The sequence below is a fragment of the Manacus candei genome, unplaced genomic scaffold, assembly GCF_025592945.1.
Source record: "Manacus candei isolate 608988 ecotype Guabito, Panama unplaced genomic scaffold, ASM2559294v1 h1tg000077l, whole genome shotgun sequence".
NCBI classification, from domain to species: Eukaryota; Metazoa; Chordata; class Aves; order Passeriformes; family Pipridae; genus Manacus; species Manacus candei.
Window position 1 is genome coordinate 6,294,197 of NW_026138125.1, and position 17,172 is coordinate 6,311,368.

General features: G+C 44.1%; 1 long non-coding RNA gene across 2 annotated transcripts in view; it reads right to left on the reverse strand.

Annotated features, from left to right (window-relative positions):
• Positions 1–17,172, reverse strand: part of LOC127481215 (uncharacterized) — a 153,999-nt gene that overhangs the window by 49,728 nt on the left and 87,099 nt on the right. For both annotated transcript variants that reach the window (XR_007908148.1, XR_007908149.1), the window contains exon 5: positions 15,135–15,185. This is a non-coding gene — a long non-coding RNA (uncharacterized LOC127481215). The remainder of the gene's footprint in view (positions 1–15,134; positions 15,186–17,172) is intronic.

Genomic DNA, 17,172 nt, shown 5'->3' on the forward strand with positions numbered 1-17,172 from the left:
GGTGGGGAATTTCTTCCTTCTCGGGTACCTTTGCACAGAGGAGAGAAGAGAAGGAGAGGAGCCCTTTGGTACCATCAGGTGTTTCTCACTCACAGCAACCACTTCTCCAGCCTGGGAAAATGTTGCTCTTTCCTCTCATTATGGTTTGGAGGAGAGGGAGAGGTGGGAGAGGGAGAGGAGGGGAGGAAAGAAGAAAGCAAAGGGACGACCCACCCCTCTGAATTTCTGTTCTATTTATTGCCTTCAGACAGCCATAATTTATTAAGTAAACTACCTGGCACCAGCAGACAAACTCCAAGTCTCTGCTTTCCATTACCAGGGCGAGGAGAAGGTCTCCAGGATATATTCCAAGTGCACGTAGGTGACGGGATCGATCCAGGAGGAGGAGAGCAGATTAATCACCAGCTGGGTGATGCTCTACCCCCAGAGCTGCTCCATTTAATCTCCACCTCCCAGGGCTCAGTCTAACCCAGTCCCATACAGGTGTTCCCAGGCAGTTTTGTGCTCGCCTTGGATGACCCAGGCCTGGGTTTAATTGCTTAACAAACATAATTTTATTAGGGAGATAAAGATATAGCTCCCACTAATAAGCTGGCTTCAAAATATAAAGAGCCTTTCAAGATTGGATTTTTAGCTGGCTTGCTGCTCTTTCTTTAGTATCTAATTGATTTTCTTGACATCTCTTTAGCCTGGCATCCTGCCTGCCTAAGTACTTTATCTGACCTTCAGGCTCTGTGCCAGGTATTGATCCAACCCTTCCAATGGCTGTGTTGTAGCTGCTCTCCCAACTTTGATAAGGGATAATGTACCAGCTCCAGCCAGGCAGGAAGTCAATGGCCACCAAATTTCCATCACCCTGCTCTCCCTGTCTGCTTATGGGAGTATTCTGAGCAGGGCTGAAATCAGATCCTAAACGAGGCCATATGTGCTTGTATTCCAAATTTCTCTTCCAGGAAATATTTTACCAAAAAAAAAATAAAATATATATATATATCCTTGAATGAAAGTGTTTTGATTGAATTTTCAAGGCAGAGCTAAAATAAAGCTTTTCTGAAGTAGAAGCAAACTTGAGCTGTTAAATAAAATATCAAAACAAAAAGAAGGGGGCAAAAGGAAGTCGGATCTTCTCAGTGCACCCGAGTCAGTGAAAATATTTGAAAGGGAAGTTAAAGGAAGTTATTTGTATCTTTAATAACACTTCCAAGGCAGCAATTTATTATAAATTACTCACAGAAAAACACAGCACAGAAATAAAATGGGAACGAAAGAATGAACATAAAACTTGCTAAATTGTTGCAGTCGAGGTTAAGTTTTCCCAAATCCCACTTTTCTCATGCAAGGCCTTGTGGCCACATTATTAGAGTCATTAAGCAACATGAAGAGAAAACTGATATAGACTGTTTCCAGAAGATGTTAGAACATGTAAAGGGTACAACACCAGGGAAGGGAGCACATGGATCATCTCCTGGAGGCAGCTGAATTAACTGGCAGCACACAATGCAAGATTTGGGGGCTTAAACCTCCACCAGAGCAGCAGCCAAAGCCCTGAGATGGACAAGGGGGTTTGAAGACACTCTAAAGAATTGTTTTAATTTCTCCAGTGGAGTGTTTTAAATGGTTTTTTGTTGGTTGGCTGGTTTTATACCCCCACAAAGATGCAGTGAAGGGCCATGGTTTTGGGATAAAACTCAAGGCTTGGGAGGCACTGGCTGAACCCTAACACTGTTCAAAACTGCTCTTCACAACTACCTAACCTTCCAGCCTCCCTAAAATGTTGGGAATGGATGCACAAGGAACACTGCCAGATAAATACATTAAAAATTGTATTCAAGAGCAGACAAATACCACAGACAGACAAGAGCCATGCTTAGAAGGCACTGCTGCCCTGAGGCTCCTGCTGCTCCAGAGCCAAGTCCAGCCCAGACATAACTGTCAGTACTTAGATGTAAAACATGCACTAAAATATTCTGCATTTATATGCTCCTTATATTTGCTCCAAACAGTTAAAATAGACCCCATTTCAACAGTTATGCTTGTCAGCCCCCCACGGAAAGGTAGGGATTAGCAGGAGAGTAAAGTGAGCACTTAAATCACAAATTTCTGTAAAGAAGAGGGTTTTTTTCTTCTTTAAGGAGATAATCAACCCATCTGAGGGAAAACTTCAGCAGGGAAAATTAGGGATTTTTCAAGTGACAGGGAAAATGTTACAAATAGACCATCACATCAAGGGCCTTTTTCAGCCTGCAGGGAAATCCCCTGGGTCACATCCTACCTGCAGATATCTAGGAAACATCCCACCCTTCACCTGCTCTGCCAAGTCTTGTGTCTCCCCACCAACTTAAAAAGTCCCATCATTTTGTCAAGGACCTTTCTGCTCCCCTCCAAAAGGAAGAAGTGAAGTTACAAATCGAGATTTTCGTGGATTGATCCACTCTTTAAACTCCCCTGGCCTCCTGTAAGTGCTTCCTATAGAGGCAGGACAGGAAGACGCCTCGCAGACGCCTTGGCACGGCCCCAGCAGCCCATCGGATCTGCTCCTGCAAAGAGCTCGGGGAAGCTTTGGCTAAGACTGGCTCAAGTCCTGGATCATAAAACAAATGCCTCTGACAGGGAAGTCAGCACTGAAGGGAAGGGAATCAGCACAACTGGGGCTCTGGTTCTGGTGCTGGAACAAAAGGACTGAGATAAAGGGTCTCCTCTCCACCTGCGCTTCCCGGTTCGCTTGTGCTGCGCAAACTTCCCGCTGTGGTTCCTCACTTTCTGCTCAGATGAACGAGTGGAAAACAAGGAAAGTGAGGAACGATCCTACTGCAGCTCTAAGGGCTGCTGGAGTGCCCACTGCTCTGCCTGGAAGGCAGAAATCCCACAGGAACTGGCATGGGAATGGTCCCCAAGCAGGAGCTCAGCTGGCTGTGACCCCTCAGCCTCCCCCCGGGGCTGTTGGAGTGCCCATTCTCCACCTGGAAGGGGGAAATCCCCCAGGAACTGCCATGGGAATGGTCCCCAAGCAGGAGCTCAGCTGGCTGTGACCCCTCAGCCTCCCCCCGGGGCTGTTGGAGTGCCCATTCTCCACCTGGAAGGCAAAAATCCCCCAGGAACTGCCATGGGAATGGTCCCCAGGCAGAAGCCTCTGCCAGCTCTGACTCCCTCAGCTTCCCTGTGGGAGCAGCCAAGGAACTGGGGGGTGGAGAGGGATGAATGAAAACTTACAGGGTGTTCTGAAAAGTGGGCAAATGGTGGGAGAAACTCAGGAGAAACCTGGATGAGGGAACATGATTAAGTGGGATGTGGGGCCAGGGATGAGAGTGATACACAGGGTCTGGTTTCCTTATCTTCAGGGGAAGGACTAATTTGCTTTATAGTTGCAATTAGCCCTTTTTCCCTTCCAAGTGCTGACATTTTATCCCAGATTTATAAGTTTCTGGGCCTATATCTGGGACCAGTCTGTGCATTTGGAGCCAGTGGGGTTTTTTTATTATTATTATTATTATTGCTAAAGACACAAGCCTGGGAACCACTAAATCCTACAGAAACCTGGATAGGGTTGGAAAATTTCTGTACCATCAATGACCAGGATATTCAGTGCCAAACCTTCAGCTACTTCAGAGGTGTGGGTGGACAAGCTCCTGCTTTTCTTTTCCTTTCAAGAAAGGAACAATCCTGCTCAGTACAATTCCAAATAACTGATCATCAGGAAAATGTCACAAGATGTACATTTTTCCACGCTTTTTTGCTGAATTGTTTCATTGAGAGGCTTGAGAACTTACTGACTGTTTCATTGGCAAATTCCTATTTCATAATCATGTTCTTTAAAAAGGTTTTTTCCCCTCTCTGATAATTTTTTACCTTTGTTTTAGTGAATTTTTCGGTTTAGGCTGAACATGCTTTTTAACAGAGATATTACTTAAGGGAGCTTAATATAATAGAACTGAAAATTTGGTTAATAACTCTACATCACTCAAATGTGGAGTAAACTTTCAAACTGGGACATCAGTTCTATTCTGCTCTTGGACAATCTGCTCCTATTTCCAATTATTCCCTGAGCAATTCCTGACTTTGGGGGGGTTTCTTTTTTTTTTGTGATCCCATCCTGTCTCAATTCCATGTTCTCACCAGCCCTATTACACTATTTCCTGTCCTCTTATTAATTATATTAATATATAAATATAATATGTAGTATATAATATACCATATATTATATGTACAAATGCTTGCTTTTCCTTATTCATCATTCCTTAATTCCTGATCTCCTTTATTTCTCTTTATGATCTTCTTTTACACAACTTGCTCTGCTGAGGTTACCCATAACCTGGAGTTTTCTACACATTTTATTTTCAGTAAAGACCACGACTTACAGAGAAACTCCCCAGTATATGACTTAAAACACAAGTATCTCACATTTCAGCTTAGCTTTGAGATCTAACAACACAAACCCAAGCAAAATTCCTTATTTATTTTAAGGAGAGCAGAAGTTTACTGCACAGAAAATTAAGCAGCTTAATATCACCATGAGAATACACTTAATAAGTTGATCAAATCCTCACTTCTCAAGAATCTGGCTTAAACTGGGCTGAAACCACCTGGGTGAAACAAGTCCCTCCTTCCCAAGTGGGATGTGAAATCACAACAGAATTTTTCCACACTATCCAATGTGGACTCTTGATTTGGCCTTGGATTAACTGGAAGGAAGGTCCAGATTAGATGCAAAAGCAGATATTTATTGCAAAGCCTATTCAGCCCCTGCTTCTGCTGCAGCATCCTCAAAACCCATGTCTGTATCTCTTTCATGATGACTAAATTTCTCCCCAAAGAGACTTTGATCCAGAAAAGTGCTGCTTTAATCATCATTGACTTAATGATTCTTTTGCAATGTCAATTAAATGGGATGAAAAATTAAACCATTTGCAGAACACGAGGACCTTTTAAATTACACTTTTCAAAAATATTATTTAAAATCCCGGTTATATAATCCTTTTAGAACTGTCAAAGAATAATACTGCTCTAACATTTGACTCATTACTCATGCCAGTGCTTGTTGGAACTCGGAGAGTTGGCAGATATTTAAATACCAAACTCACTGGAAATGGAGAAATCAGAGAAATCGGGAGGGGAGGGGGCCACATGCCCCATTCAGGTGCTAAAGCCTGTTAAACATAAAGTTTTACACTGCTGATGTCCCAGTTAGGTAACAATTCCAGATTTCTATAAATTAAACCATATATCCACCATGGGTTTCTACTTTTGTTCGTTGAAAACACGTCGAGCTGTTTTTGCTGGGAACAAAAGTTTTACCCTTTTCCATCCGTCCCTCCCCACTCCCACACACAGAGCACCCCTGAAGGGGTGTTTTACTCTTGAATCCTTCATTTCATTCCCCCAGAAAGTCGCCTCCAAACTGATAACTACCTTTAAAATGCTAGGCCGTGAGTGTTTATATCAGCACAGACACCAACTCTCTCTTTGAGGACTCTCTGATGGGAAAGGGGATGAGAGGTTTAATCTGGGTCCTGTGGGATTTCCCCTGAGGGGGGAACATCCAAATAAGCCCAAGCAACACACAAGAAAGGCTCCTTTGGCTTCTCCTGCCCCCGCTGCAGGTCACGGTGTTGGTCATGTGGAGATCAGGGGTGAGGGTTATCTTTAGGAACTAAATAAAATCTGGCAGTTCCACTGGGGATAAAAGGCACCATTCATGGAGCCTCCCTCTTCCCAACAGCCCTCATGCAATCCCAACACAAATCAGGAGAAGCCAGGATCATGTCCGGCCTCGCCGCCTCCTGTGAGTTTTATCGGCGTGTAAAACCTCGTCGTGGTTGTGGAACACTCACTACCAAACATGTAAAACCTCGTGGGGGTTGTGGAACACTCACTACCAAACATGTAAAACCTTGTGGGGGTTGTGGAACACTCACTACCAAACATGTCAAACCTCGTGGGGGTTGTGGAACACTCACTACCAAACATGTAAAACCTCGTGGTGATTGTGGAACACTCACTACCAAACATGTAAAACCTCGTGGGGGTTGTGGAACATTCACTACCAAACATGTAAAACCTCGTGGGGGTTGTGGAACACTCACTACCAAACCCCACTGCTCTGACAGCCCTGCTAAATCAGGAATATACTCTGGAAATGAGTCTGTCCCTCCTTCTCTCCACCTTTCATATGCATGGGTTCATTTAAAATTATAAAAAATAAAATAGAAAAGCAAAGAGGCTCAAGAAACTTTAAAAAATGCAAACCAACAAGTCCTAAAACACTTTCAAGGGAAGAACTTCCCTCTTAATGGACATATTCCTTCAAAGCCCCTCACTGACAGGATTCTTGTAGCCAGTCTGTCACCACGGGCTCACTGGTTGTCATGACTTTTAGGAAGTGCCAGGATTTAAAAGGACTAGCACACAACCATGGAATACCCTGAGCTGGAAGGGAACCACAGGGATCATCCAGTCCAATCCCTGGCCCTGCACAGACACCCCAAAAATCCCACCCTGTCCCTCAGAGCGTTGCCCAAACACTCCTTGAGCCCTGGCAGCCTTGGGGCCGTGACCATTTCCCTGTTCCAGCACTCAACCAACCTCTGGGGGAAGAACCTTTTCCAGGTGTCCAGCCTAACCCTCCCCTGGCACAGCTCCAGCTGTTATATCCCGAAGATATTCAGGCCAATTAGGTTACAAACCTTTGCACAAATTACAAACTCCAAGTCAACCTACTTGTACACTTATTAATCACCACTGGCACGAGCAAACAGGCTCTTGGCATTCCTCCACGTGGATTCCCACACGGAGGAATATGGTTAACCTTGTTCACACCTGCCCCACAGCCTTCACTGTTCTTCATGGATAAAGAGTTCCCATCACCCCATCTCCTCCAGGGAGGAGAAACAAGGCTGGTGTGACCAGTCCTACAGCACAGGGGGTCAGAGATCCCAGTGCCCAAGCTGAGGTGGAACTGCCTGAAATAAAATCAGACTCAACCTCACACTCCAAACCACAACACTCCCTCTCCCAGTGAATAATTCCCTAATGGCCATTTGTCCCAGTCCTTACACAGTTGATAATCTGGCCATTGATGTCACTCATAATGATAGGAATATTCTGGAAACACCATTTTTAAAGCTCCCTCCCTGACACTTTAAATGACATTTTGAAGGTATGGGACTTTTGTTTCCGTGGGCAGGGAGTTATTCCATAGCTGTGTTCCATGTTCCCCTGATCACCTGCAGCTCAGGTGTGTAAATGGAGAGTACCTGTCCTACCCAGCACTCATCAACATTTTATGGCTGAAAGGTTATTCTCCAAATGACCCTATTTTGATTTTTGAAACAGAATCTGTTATGCTTTTTCCTGCAAGGGCAGCTGAAGGAAGAAAGTAGGAGCTGGGAAGCTTGGAGTTCTACACCAATTTTAGTGTCATTTTGTGATCCCTCCCCTGAATTTCCACACTTTCTGCATCAGTACCACTCAGTTTGAGTAAGTAAACTACAACATCACTGAAAGGTTGCAAAGCACAGAAGGATACAGAGAGAATTCCTCTTTTCTAGTTATAACCTAACACTCTGTGGATGCCCAGTAATAAAAATAAGAGGAATCTGTCCTCTGTGATAAATCATCATCATTGATTCATTTGCAGCAAGATCTGAGTGAGAACACAGCTGCTTGTGTCTTCATGGTATGGAAAATACTGGCTGTGGGGTGGCCCTGGAATTTTTCTTCAGGTTTCTAATAATTCAGAACCTAATTCCCTGAGTTGTCATATCCTAAGGACATAGGCAGGAGCAACAGAAATACTTTTGGAATTTGTTTTCAGCTTCATCTTCCCCAAACACTCTGGATATTTTGGGGCTCCTGGGACCAGAGGACCCGCAGGTACCTCTGAGATGGGATTCATTATCATAGGGAATTCCACTAAGGGAGACCAACTCTTCTTACTCAGACAAGGAGGATAACAAATCAGTTTTGCCCAGTTTGTTATCAGTTTGATAATCCAACATTCAAAAGCAAAAACTACAGAATGCACTGATGACGACAGAGGATGAAAGAAAGGGACGAGCTGCGTTTTTAAGGTTATTTCTTATCAGCCATTAACACCTTTTTTCCCTGCACATTTTACAAACCAAGGTACTGGATCTTTACAAGACACTAAAAAAGATAAAATAAAACCTGCTCAACATCACACATGGCTGGAAAGCACTGGGAAGATGTACAAAGGCAGCTCAGCACAGGGAAGGTAGAACCAAGAATTTCCCACACATGCAAACAAAGCTTTTTATTTTTATAACTAAAATCTGGAAGGTTAAATGAGGGGAAGCCTCCAAACAGTCCTGGAAATAATTTCAGAGCTATCACAGCCATATTTAAACAAGGGGATGGTAACAAGTAATTTCTCAGCAAGGAGTGATAGTGATTTCTGATGTTATCACAATTATTGAGCCATTAGCACCAGATAACCCAACACATGACTCAGTGTTGCAGCTCAGCTCTGGGTATAACCCTGCTGGGGAAAAAAGGGAGTTATACATCCTAAACAAACAGGGCTGCTGTTTTGTAACTCATTTCTTTCAAAGTGTTCTCAAACCCTTTACCTGCTGAGCTCCCATCTGAGTAGAAACAACCAAAGACCATTTTCTCCGAAAATTATTTTGGAACTCTGGGACAATATTCTCCACTATAATTATCGCTTTTTAAGGAGAGAAATAACAGAAAGAAAGAAATATCACCCCACTTATTTACTAGCCTGACTAGATTTTGCAGATGATGGTTACTGGAAACAAGGCACCTGGGATATCTTGCAGCAGCAGTTTCCTGTTCTGAGTTCTGACCATTCCCCCGGGAGGGAAAACACCTCCAGGAGAGGTTAAAAATCAGGAGGGGTGTGATGGTACAGCTGATCCTGTTCACAGTGGCCTCTTGGTTTAAATTGCTGCTGAGAGTGGGTTTGGGCCACGATTCCAGTTCTGGCAGAGGCACATTTTCCTTCCTGCCTGTCCTGGCTGGTGAGCTCTGGCAGCAGCCCAGAGCAGACTCCTGGGGCCAGGAGATCCAACCACCTCAAAGTAAGATCAGCTGGGATGGATTAGTCAAAGCTCTTGGGTACCACCAGCTTGAAAGGGGTTATTTTGATGCCCCACTCTATGAAACAAAGCCAGTTTAGAGGGAATTGAACTCTTATGTGGTATTGAAAATACATCCCAAGGGAGCTCCACCCCCCATTCAGAATCATCCTCCGTTCATCCTCCTAAATTTCTGGCCACGTTTCCACAGCAGTTTGGAGGGTTATCATCCTCCTCCAATGGCTGATGTGCATTTGCATTTCCATGGTGCACTCCAGGCTTTGGAGGAGTCATGGAAGGAAAAGTAGGTTACAAGACATAATTTCTTTTAGCCACTGTTTGACAGGTGGGAATAGGCAGGAGCTGCCACCCAGCAAAGAACCAAAGGGATCCTGCCCCTCTGCTCAGCCCTGTGAGGCACATCTGCTGTGCTGTGTCCAGGTCTGGGCTCCTCAGGACAGGAGGGACATGGAGCTCCTGGGAAATGATTCTCCTGCGAAGGTGCTGAAGGGTCTGGAGCATCTCTGGGACAGGAAAGGCTGAGGGAGCTGGGGCTGTTCAGCCTCCAGAGGAGACACTGAGAGGGGACCTCCCCAGTGTGTGTAGGGAGGGGGCAGAGGATGGACCAGGCTCTGCTGGGGGGGTCCAGCACTGGCACAAGAGGAACGGGCAGGAACTGATGCCCAGGAAGTTCCACCTGGACATGAGGAAGAAAAACTTCTTCCCTGTGTGGGTGACAGGCTGCCTAGAGAGGGTGTGGAGTGCCCCTCACTGGGGATATCCCAGAACCACCCGGACACAATCCTTTGCCCTGTGCTCTGGGATGACCACAGAGGTGTCCAGGTGAGGACACCAGAACAGCCCCAGCATGGAGCTGGAGGCAACACGGGAAGCTCCAGGCTGGGAGCAGAGCAGGCCCAGCAGCACCTGGGAGCTGCCAGGATGGACTTTGCTCTGCTGATGCTCCTCCATGTGCAGGTTATTCCATGTAACACTGACCCAGATAACAGGATAAGGAGACAGAGCTGCTTTCCAGGTCACTCCTGATTAAAGGGGTACTTGGTACCAAACTGTTGCTCTGCTCCATAAATGATGATCAGCACCCAGGGATGACTAAACTGAGCCCATCATCTTCCCTGCACATGAAACACTGGAGGTTTTTTCCCATCTGTTTTAATTAATCTCATTATCTATGAATTAACAGAATATTGCTTAAGGAAATCACGTCTTGCTTGGTCGAATTCATGTTTTAGTTACAATGAAGCCTTTCTATTCTCTAGAAGAAGTGTTAAATGTCTCCAAACGCAATATTTGGCAGGTGAAAACATACAACCCACCCCAGTCAGATACAGAGATTCCTCTTGAGCAGAGTTAATGGCATTAGTGCCCCTCGGTCAGTGCAAAGCCCGGGTCTTATCTCTGACGTGGGCAGATAAACAGATTTCCAAGGCCAGAGCTCACGTGGCACCTTGGCTTTCAAGGTCACAGGTTACACTGCACAGAAGCCAATTCCAAGCCACCCTTACACATGTTCCTCAATAAATAGTAAGAGGATGTTTCGATCTGTGTATTCACAGAGCCCATGGACGTGCTCAAAATATCAGTTATATACTTATATATTAAATTGCACTTACTATAAATCCTGCCTGGTTTACCCCACCTCTGTCTGCTGGGGAGCACATAAACAATCCCAACAGATATTCCAGTATTTTCTCTTGCCTAAAGTTATCATCACTCCTTTTTCTCCAAGAATTCAAACGAAAACCCAAGCAGGACGAAATTAAACCCACTACTCATTCTGTTGGTTAAATTAGGCTTAATAATTAAATAAAGCATCTAAAGGATGTTTTATGGGAAAACACCACTTCAGATATCTGATTTCTTTGTGGGTTGAACAAAAGTTATTTCTTTCAGGTAACAGGATCCTATATATGAAATATATCCTGTATATGAAACCTAACACATGGACACAACCACTGTCAGACTCTGTTCTGCTTCAGAATCCCTTGGCCTTCAAAAAAAAAAAAGGCACAAAACCTGAGATTAACAAATAACTGTGAGATAATGTCAGTCCTGCAGGACTTTTCCACCATTCGTATGATGATGAACACCTGCCCATAGAGCTGGATTTCTCTTGGACATTTGCAGCAACTCAAACTAACAGAAGGGAAAAGAAACTAATTTTGGGGCCCTCTTTTAGGCCAAGGAGCTACAACCCAGTTGCCCAAACCAGCTTAAAAACTCCACCACGACGAATTTCCTCGTTAAAAGTAAATAAATAACGTGGGATGTCCAAGCTGAAGAAGCCCTTTTACAAGCTCTTAAAAACTGTGCTATGGGCTAGATCTTAGATTAATGCTGGTGATGCACACACTGGAAACCTGTAAAGCATTTCTGTAATTGCTAAGCATTATTATTTTTATTACTGCACCAGATGGAACCAATCCATCTTCGCAGATAATATCTCATAAATGATTCATTACTATTCCTTTAACCTAAAGTCTTTTCTGTTTTGCAGATCCACCAGAAGTAACTATTAGGAGGCTCCATGCATAAAAGAGTACATAAACTACCTAATGTCTTCCAAATGTAGGAGCCTTGCTAATGTTCACCCTTAGGATGGTCACACTGCTCCTGCTCCTCTCAGAAGCTGTTGCTTCTGGAAGATCCTCCTCATTTTCCAGCACTGATTTCCAGGTAAAATGTCACTGCAAACCAGGGGTGAAGTTTATAGTTTATATTCCTGCCATTGGTGGCAAATATGGACCAGGAAAAGGCTTTATAAGAGACATAAATATCTCAAAAAATGCACAATATAGTTTTGTAATCCAATAATTCTTGGCTTCTCCCTCCAGTTAAACAGAGCCCCATGATCACACTGCCCATCTCCCCTTTGCCCAGTAACTTTTGGACCAATTTTAATCAGATCACAAAGCCAGGTGGACATCTCAGAGACATCATTTTCTATCAGCTTAATGAAAACTGATGGCTGGGAGAGAGGAGAAGGACACAAATTAGTGCTGCCACTGGTAAAAGGGCTCAAATGGGAGCTCAGCCATCTCCCCCCAGGCCTGGGCTGCCTCTGGCCATGCAGACACTCTTAGGCCAAGCTCAGACATCCCCTGCCCACTTTAGACACAGGCACTGATGATACTTTTAGTGAAGTAAAGCTTGTCTAAAAATGTATTAAAGGTTGGCACAAGCAAAGGAATCATAGTGGTATCACTGACTGGTGACCCCAACACTTAAAATGGGAAAAAATGCTGAATTGTACCTCAAAAAAACCCACCATTTCTTGGATTAGAAGAAAACACAGAGAGAGAAGCCAAACCCACCACAATTAGCTTAATATTTCGATGAATATTTTGAATATTTGATGGCTATTTTGATGACCTGGGGAGCATCAATAGGCAAAAAATAATTCCCAGAGTCCCGTGTGTGAACCCCTGGGCTTGCAGGTCTGCACTGCTTCCAGGGGATTATTTGGGTTGCCTGAGCTGCTCTTTACACCCAGAACAATTAGTCAGTGGAATGGTAAAAGCTTGTTGCAAGTGAGGAGCCCTGGTAGGATGCCTGAAATATTTATGGAGTTTAGCAATGAGAAAACAAGTTACAGTCTCCTTGTAACACAGACATCGAGGGTTGGATGTGAGCTAAGGGTTCTGCTGCTTGTATTTGGCACAATGGGATAAATTAAGGCTTCTTTGGTTTTTTGGCTGAGTGGTTTCAGACTCAGCTTTAATATCACTTTTTATTAGCTGAGGATTTGGGGTGTTTGAGTAAGGATGTCACACACAGCTCAGTTTTCTGTTGTCACCCCTCAGACAACAGAATTCAAGCATGTCTGAATACACTGGAAATATTAATTTAAATACACCATTTAAACCTCAGCAGCAGCAAACACCAGGGGACCAGAAATTAAAGCTGTTGTGAACTTTTATGTCATTTTGTTTAAAAACACGACAAACTACGAAAGTCAAAAATTAAGGAAACCCCCCAAGACAAACTAAAATGCAACTGTCAGGATAATGATCTGTGCTATGAAAAGCCTAACACACAGAGAACAAGACATGAACAGCTTTGTATTTACCTCTGGAACCCCAAACTCTGGGGCCTCCTGCAAGCAGAGAAGGGTTTGAGCATCTTGGGAAAGCAGCAGCTCCATGAAGAATCCTGATCTTGGAGGGCTTTTCCAACCTAAATGATTCTGTGACCCCACAGCCCAGCTCTCCTCCCCTCCTTGGCTCAACCCATCAGCACTAAATCTGCAGCACGAGGAGTTTTCAAAGGTTCCTGGTACTTTACCTGCTAATTCTTCCCACCTTCACTAAAGTGCAGCAGAGGAGGGTTTGGGGATCTAATTTGTCAAGGATATTAAACTCCTGCTCAACCTCCTTCTTCCAAAGGTGTTTTATTCATCACCAACACGTGTTTAATTTAGCTGGAAAAATGTGTTTGGGGCTGAAATAGTAGAACTTTGCCACCAGGCACTTGGACACTGGCTCTCTTCTAAACATTTTATGAGAAGTCACTATTTCCCTTGGAAACCACATGAAAGCATCTCTTGAGCAAGTGGAGCTATCTTTGACTTGAAAGGCACCATGTGATCTCAGCCATTCCACTTCCAACCAGTTTTCCAGCTCAATTCTGACTCACAAAATAGTAAACTGCCTCGAAAGCTTGCCCTCAAAAATCTAAATTCATCTAAACTTTTCATGAAAATTCATGCAAAAACGCAGTTTTTCAGCACCCAAAAAAAAAAAGGAAAGTCAAATGCAGAATAAAATGTTTTCTGAGCAGCTTCGAATTCCATGTGGAAAGGAGAGTGTGGAGTCAGGTCCTCCTTTGGTGGAGGGTGACACAGTGAGGGGCAGGCAGAGGGTGATGGTGCCCTCCTAAAAATCCTTCTCAAAGGGGAACCCTACAAAGTGCAGGGTTGAGGCATCACCATGAAAAAACAAAACCTCAAATCCTTCATCTTTGACTGAGCTGTTCAATATTCCACTAGAAGGACTGGAATTTATAGACTGACCATTTAAAAACAATACTTTTTCCACTCCTCTTGTCACATAAAATAAATATTCCTTATAAAACCAGGCACAGATTTTTTTTTTTCCTTTTGCTGATACCTCAGCTAAATATGATGAGCTGCATTTCACTGCATTCCCTCGACTGACATGACATTGCTGTGAGCAGGAGAACCAAATCAGCCCTAAGTCAAGAAAATCCCTCTAATGCAGGTAATTTTTAAAAATCTCTCACGACTGGGACCGTCTGACTTTTAACAAGGTAGGTTTGGCAAGTTCTTACAGTAAGTCATGCCCAGGAGAACAATGTGCAAGCAGAGCTCACTTCCTTCCCAGACATGTTTTCCCTTGTGCTCAGCTGTTCCTGCTAAGACTGGGATGACTCTGATACCACTTTGGCCTCTCAGTGTGCAGGTTTTAACTTTGTTACTTAGTTAATTCACTTGCCTTAACGGGAGGTTTTTAAATACAACTCCCAGCTGTTCAGCACAACCAGGTTTCATTTACACAGCTCTAACGGCCACGAGACAGAAAAGAGAAACCCCAGCCTTAAAACACACATTATTTTATCCCAAGGGAGAGAACAGCAAGGATTCAGCTGAAGGGACCGGGTAGGATGACAGTTCTGCAGAGAAATATGTTTTCATTTCAGGATCCCCACAGCTATTTTGAATTTAATTGCGTGGAAGACCACCAGGCTTTCTGCCTCAAACACAAACCAATCGCCAGAGAAACAGCTGTGACGTGCAGGAAACCAATTCTAACGTGTTGAAATGGTTTCAAAGGAACCAAAAGGCAAAAAAATGGCAGGAAGTGTGACTTCGAAGCGTGCACCAAACTGGGGTTTGGGGCTCTGGTAAAAGGAGAAGTTTGCAAATTAAGTGATTAGCAGGGAGGGAGCTGTACAGGAATGATGTGGCCTAATCCAGATGGAAAGGGACAGGTGGGAACAACAGGAAAACAGGTGTAATCCCTTCTTTTGGGGTGCTTGGGGAGCAGAACTGAGATTTGAAAGCTCACAACACACCTCTGAAGGTGTCCAGCGCTGCCTTACCTTTCTGGAGGTGGGCACGTGGCTTGGGGGGTCACCAGGCTCAAAGGAACTCTGCCAAGAGAGAGAGAAAGAAGATTAAACACACTTTGCAGGTAAACTGGGGCCTGTTTTGACACAGGAAAATACTTTCTGTGTAAAAAAAGATTTTAAATCAGTTCTGCAGCATTTAGTCCAGAAAATGCTCCCCCTGCTCAGTCACGTTGCAGGACACAGAATATTTTGTATTCAGGTGGAAGAGGAAGGTTGGAAAAAAGGGAAGGAGTCGGATATAGGCAGGTAATAACAGGGTGGGTCTGGAGATCAACTGATCCCCCGTTAAATTAGAATTGCTGAACCAGGGGGAAGTAAACACAAGTTACTAAATTGTGCTACTCTGACACTTCCCATTCGGAGAGAACACATGAATCACGGAGAGGGCTGAATATTTGTCACAGCTGTGATTTCAGCATCAAAGAGAAATTAATTTTAGCTCAGATTCGAGGGGAGTTTCCAGAAAACTTGTCGGTTCAGCCAACCGGATACTGGACTGCGAGGGGAGCTTTCCCTGGGGTTGAAGCCACCCAAGAACAAGCCCTCAAAACGCCAAGGGATGAAGAACGTGGTCAAGGGCCTTGGTGGCTTCTTGGCTGAAGGTGAAGCTCTCGGCACACTGAGACATCACGAGCTGCATTTTGATGGGGTTTGGTGCTTTTCAATCGATGTGCGCGCTGAACGTTTTGGATTTCAAAGACGAGGGATCGTCAGCAATACAAAAATACCCAAATGCTGAAGCGCAGCTTTTCGGGTTTTCATGATGGAAATAAAAAAAATGATGCCCTGAAGTTTTTCTGCTCTCCAAAGCAGTGGGTTTTTTTTTTTATTCTTGGCAGCGACAGGGCTCCAGTTCCACCCGCAGTCCTGACTCACTGGGAGTGCTGGGGAGGGGAAGTGGCCCAACTCCACGAGCCTGCACAGGAGGGAGAGCTGGCAGCAAAAAGGAATCGTTTATATTCCAAAAAAAAAAAGCAACCAAACACCGTGATTCTGGAGTAAACAAACTATTTGCAAGTTCAGATTGGATTTTACAGCAGAGCAGAGGAGACCTGAAACTTGGAGAGTGTCTAAAAGCTCAAAGCAAAACATTTGATGTGAAACAAAATGGTGCATTCAATTCCAAGTTAATGGTTTCTGCTGAGAAAAACGCAGACAATTCTGGTTTTGTTTTTAAAAGCGAATTTCTGTATATTGCTGTTCTTACAAACCCTGACAAACACAGGCACACACAGAAGTAAATCCAAATTTTAACCCCCAGGAGTCCAGACTTTCCACACTTATTTGAAGCAGTAGCTGATGAAGACACTTGTATTTCCCAGATTCGTGCTACCACCCAAAACTTAAAAACGGCTCTAAATCACTGTAAAATGTTAAGAAGGATATTTTAGATGGGGGTTAAATCCATCTAAAGGTGATGTGAAATTAGGAGGAGGTGTCCTGGCTGCTCTGCTGTCCTGCCCACTCCTGCCTTCAGAGTTTGGCTCACTTTGGGGTGAATCAGTGCAGAAAATGAGGCAGCCAAGAACCGACTCCACAAAAACTCTTTTCTGCCAGCTGAGCTCCCTGAGCCAGCTCTGCACGGGGCAAACCAGCATCACAGGGGTTGGGGAAAGAGGAGAAAAAAAGATGCCTCTACACAGGTATGCAATTTTTTTCCATCAGCTCATTTTTCAATTCCTTATCTCCAACATAAGACCCTCAGTATATTCCAGCACCCCTCTGTTTCCTACCCCTGGGCTCAGCTCTCTCCTTTCAGGTGCAAATAATCTGATTTTTAGCCCACTGACAGAAGCTAGAAACAAAAAAACCTACTTACAATTTTAACATTTCTCTAAAGAATAAAAAGCAGTTACGAGGCAATTTATGCAGTTGTTGTTTCTGAAACATAAAGGAGGCTCAGATTATTCTCAAATGTATTTTTTTCAGCAGCTCAGAGTTTTTTTCTCTGCCAACCTCTTATTATTGCACCTCCACTTCTCAGGCCCTGTGCATGCAGCGCTTTAGG